This window comes from Nannospalax galili, unplaced genomic scaffold (assembly GCF_000622305.1).
Source record: "Nannospalax galili isolate Female #2095 unplaced genomic scaffold, S.galili_v1.0 scaffold397, whole genome shotgun sequence".
In the NCBI taxonomy this organism is placed as follows: Eukaryota; Metazoa; Chordata; class Mammalia; order Rodentia; family Spalacidae; genus Nannospalax; species Nannospalax galili.
In genome coordinates, this window is record NW_008341879.1 from 2,104,665 (window position 1) to 2,109,751 (window position 5,087).

At 41.2% G+C, this 5,087-nt stretch overlaps 1 protein-coding gene and 1 pseudogene across 1 annotated transcript in view; both read right to left on the bottom strand.

The window, feature by feature from the left end:
* Nkain3 (sodium/potassium transporting ATPase interacting 3) overlaps positions 1–5,087 on the bottom strand; it is a 704,719-nt gene that overhangs the window by 2,589 nt on the left and 697,043 nt on the right. The window lies entirely within an intron of this gene.
* The window catches only part of LOC103737748, a 7,924-nt pseudogene that overhangs the window by 1,331 nt on the left and 1,506 nt on the right, over positions 1–5,087 (bottom strand).

Genomic DNA, 5,087 nt, shown 5'->3' on the forward strand with positions numbered 1-5,087 from the left:
ATGTCTTGTTTTTCATAGGTTTAGGGGGTAGTATTTTTGTGGCGGGGCAGGGTTTACCAAATTTATTTAAAGGAATGGTGCAAATTAAAGAGTTTAAGCTGCTTGTTTTGGTTTGACTTATAGAAAAGGCAAAGGCAGCCCTGACGTGCACATCCTGCCTTGTGACTAGTGAAGTCACCCATGGCTTTGGGGCAGTCTCTGTGTCCCAAGGTGTGCTTGTCAAATATTCTGCCATGCCATGCTGGGTTCAGGGGTTCCCGTCTTGTACAAGTTGGTTACATGGTCACCTATTTGTTTGATGGATTTCACCTGCTCTTTCAAGTGATGGGTCTCAATGAGGCCACACAAGTGGGGGTCATTTTTGTCAATGACCAGTTTGTTTAGCTCCAGTAGCGACTGATTCACATGCCTTTGCATTCAGCCCACTCTCTAGTCATCACTGTTTGGCTTCTCATTCTCCTGCTGGAAGACCCGGCTACCTTGTTGGCTCTGCATCTTCATCAACTTCTCAATGTGCTCTCTTTCCTCAGGAGATTGGTGAAGAAAATATTTGGCAAAGTTCTTTAAAGCTACATCATCATAGTCGTAGCAAGACATGAACAGATAGACAGACTCAGGAGGTGCAAAACTCTAGGCTGATCTAGAGGTTGATAGCAGCCTGAGTCCTGGTGGTACTTCTGGTACACCTGCTGGGGGGTGTGGTGGTTATGTTGATGGAGGCCTTGTATGAAGAGGTGAAGGAGGATTGGAGGGGTTGAGCACTGGGTTTGGTTCAAGCACTAGGTTCGGTTTAAGCACCACTGAAGCAGGAGACCTAGGTGCTGTTGGTGGAGAAACTCTGGCCAGGGATAGTACTTTAATGGGCATATAAAACCACATGGTGGAAGAAGATTGATTCCTGCAAGTTGTTCCCTGACCTCTATGTGTATGTGCACCATAGGGCCACACACACGCAGTAAATGAATGCTTTGTTTTTTAAGATGACTCTCTCAGCATGAGTGGAAGCTTTAGTCGTGACCTAAAGAGTCCTAAAGGATAAATAGAGAAGTTGCAAATGGTTGAGAGCAGAAATCTGAATCTACACAATGAGATAGGACCTATATCTAGAGTAGCTCTATAATTCCTTTGATTTGGTGAGAACTAAGCTCTACAAGCTTCTAGAAGCAGAGAATAAGGTAACATGTCAAATGAAATCCTGACTGGGTTTCCAGGGAGAATAAGATAGATGACTGACCAGTTGTGGTGACCACATCAGACTCTTGCATCTGCAGAATTGATGACCTCATTCCTTTATAGTGAGGACAGAGGTACATAACCTATTACAACAATGAGATTGAGCCACATTTAAACTCAGCCAATGTACTTTATAGAGTCAAATGGCTACACATTAGTATATGTTTTTTATAGTGTCCTAAAATTGAGTAACCACTTCTTATGATGGATCAAAAAGTCACTAATGCCAGTGAGAGAAAAGTACAATCCACAGGGAGCAAAGATCCTGGATGCAGTTACCCGCGTGCCAAATAAGGCAGGCACGCATGGAATCCCATCTCTCCTTTCAGACAACTAAGGCTGTTCTGAGTTTGTTGCAGTTATAGTGCCCTTAAGATGGCTCTTGAAAGTTAATGCCTTTGGAAGTGCCTTCCATTTCCAGGGACTAATGGTTGTGCTCAGTGAATGGGACTCCATGCTCGGCAATGGGAAGAGTGAGGCAGCCATCTCTAGGAGCAAATCTTAGTTACAGCAGCCTGTGTGCCACAGTGGACACACAGCAGCCAGATTATACATAGCTCAGCACACTGCATAAATATTAAGCGGTGAAAGTCAATCAGGAACAAATGCAAACAGCATAAAGATAGTGATCATTTATTCATCTTTAGTATTTTCTAGCCACTGTTTGCTCACATATGGCTAGTGATTGTTGGTTTTCAAATTAGCATGTGAAAGTACATCGTAACACTTTCCTAACTCTCTCTGTCTCACATGCACATACACAAAAAGTGTGTGCGCACACTGATTTGTCTTATGAGCTAGAGCTTAATCAATACATTACATGCAAAATGATCTTGTACAGAGTTAATTTACAAATGATACCATTTCTAAAGGAAAAGAGTAGATGGGCAAGCCCACCTCTGTCTCTGTCCCCAGCTGTCAGAGGTGAGGGTCCTATGAGCCTGGACTCTTGAAGAAGACAGGCAGTGAGGATATTGTAGAGCAGGCTGCAGCAGTGGCTTGAAATAGGGATTAGTTTCCTCTGTCTTTTAGCACTTAGTGGCAATAGCAGCCACTCAGTCAACAGTGGCCACATAACATGTAGCAATTTTTGTGAAGAAAAATTAGCCTCCAGCAAAGGCAATCAGACAAGTCAAGATACCAAAGAAAAGTCAAGTTCACATTTGGACGCCTTAGAAAAAGATTACTAAAAGTGTCGTGGGGCAAGTTCAGAATCTGCCATCTCATCAAGCCTTTCTTAACTACAGCCATGTGGCGTCTTCCTCCTGGAAATTTCTCACAGAATCAGACCTAGCTCTACCTTTTCTGTACAGCATGGTTCTGGGATTCATTGCTGTCTTTCTTTGATAAACTGCTTTGCTTTAATTATTTTTATGTATGGAATTACTCTACATGGAGCTTACTTTTTTGCTACCCAGATGCTAGCCTTTTGAATGATATACTTTAATCTGGTTGCTTACCATGTTGTCTCTAAAATTCCACCTCACTTTCATAGCTAGATGGGTTTATACCCTATTTTTGTTCTTAAAGGTAAAGCTGCTTTTGTTGGCCCTTTCCCTTTGCTGTCATGGTTGCCTCCGATATGTACATCGCTGTAAATCCCCGCTGTCCTCTAGAACACTGGACTCTGTCCTCTTAGGTAAGAACTGTCCTTGTTCTTTGCCTTCAAAGGAGGTAGAATCCTTTGGGAGTGGTGGTGGAAGAGGTTCTTGTGGAGACCTCAGGATAAATTATGTTACTTCCCACTGTCAGCAGATGCAAGACAATGGACTTAAGCACATGACCCCTGATCTTTATGTCTTTATCTGCTAGCCATACCCATAAGACAACCAGTGAAAGCATTGTGTGTGTGTGTGTGTGTATGTGTGTGTGTGTGTGTATGTATGTGGATGCTCATGCACATACATGCATGTGCCTGACTGTGCCAAGTAAGGTGGCAGGCAGAAAATCCCATCTCTTGAGACACCGGATGTGTTCCTCAGTCACCTTCTACCTTAGCTTTTGAGACAGTGTTTATCATGAACCTGGGGCTAACTGATTTCACTAGAGTGGCTGCTAGACAGCAAGGACAGGGATCCTCCTGTCTCTGCCTTCCCTGCTCTGGGATGACAGACATGCACCATGGTGCCTAGCTTTTTATGTGGGTGCTGGAGATCAAACTCAGAACTTGAAGCTTATGTGGCACGTGCTTTACAGAGCCACATTTCTAGCCTCTATTGAAAGCATGTTGATAGCTGTAGACATAAAGAGTGACATGGTTTAGACAATGGTACAATGGTTGTTAAGATCTCTTCAAGTCTTCACCAAGGAGTGCCAAGGTTCCTGTTCTGCCTTGCATCTTCTTCCCTGTAGGTTTGCTCATCTTTATGTGAGCACAATGGCACACACCAGATTGGACAGACATGAACCTTGACTTAGTCTCCTAGAGCCCAGCTTTTGAAATTCTGGATTAGCCTGCTGTGAGGTTGTGTTACTGAATTTTGGGGTCATTAGTAATTTGGTAAGAGTAATGTGCAGTGGCCAAAAATTAATTCAAAATCCAATATGTAATGAATCTGAGGTGTTTCTGGCAGCACTCCTCCATGATGTGCCAGGAAAGACTTCTTTACTTCCTAGGTTCAAACACACAGGGTGCACACTTTGCACTCTATATGCCATCACATCATACAATGCTAATGCATGCTGCCTCAAACACCTCATCTACTACATGTTATGAATTATAGTATTTTTACTCTCTATAGAAAGTCTTCTGCTTTTATAGAAACATATGGTTTAATTATAAATGCAAAGTCTTTTAATCTTTTCCTCTTGTCATTCCTCTGCACTTAAGTACCAAATTAGTATATTTTTGAAGTGTTGCTAGATTAAGTTTAATTTTTTAAAATTCATTTTATTTTTTATGTAAATGAGTGTTTTGCCTGCATGTATATAAGTACACCACATGTGTGCAATGCCCATGGAAGCCAGAAGAGGGTGTTGGGAGTTACAGGCAGTTGTGTGCTACCACATGGGTGTTAGGAACTTAACCTAGGTACTCTGCAAGAGCCTCTGGTGCTCTTAACTGCTAAGTCATCTCTCCAGCCCCAGAACATTTAAGTTTAAAACTTCCTGTTTGAGTTGCTGACTTAAGCTTTATGAATAAATCATTAAATTAATTTTGGCTTTGGATTAGGACAGAATTTCCAGAAATTTCTGAAATGGTCCTAAACTTACTTCTGCCATTATATATTATGTAGTTATTCAAAATAGTGTTTTCATGCTCCCCTGCCAGATACATGGCACTATATATTTATTAAGATCCACAGGCTGCACCCCAGTGTGAACTATGAGTTTTGGGCACAATGATGTATTAGTGTAGGTTCATCAGCTATAATAAACAGCCCTTTTGGGCTGTAAATAGTGTTTTCAGCAGTGATGATTATAAAGTCCAAATGCTGATTAACTCTGAAAAGTGTTGAAGAGGCTCTACATCCTAATCATTCAGATACTCAGTCAAGATTCAATTCTGTATATAATAATGAGCAAACATTTCTATCTCATATTATCTATCTTGTTTGTATGAAAATTTGCTTATCTTTAATAAATGGTAAATTTATCAAAGAATTTTTTATGATTTATTATCATTAAATGTTTGAATTATATACCTATCTTTTATAGCTATATATTGGGGTGTAACATAAAATTTTTTTGAATGAAAAGGAGTTTGGAGTCAAAATCTTTTAGGAAACCCTGATTGAGCGATTGACCAAGAAAACCAGACTGCATATGAGTAACACATTCTCCTCTTCCTCCTCCTCCTCTTCCTTCTTCTTCCTCCTCCTCCATCACCTCCTTTCCCCCCCTCTTCCTCCCCC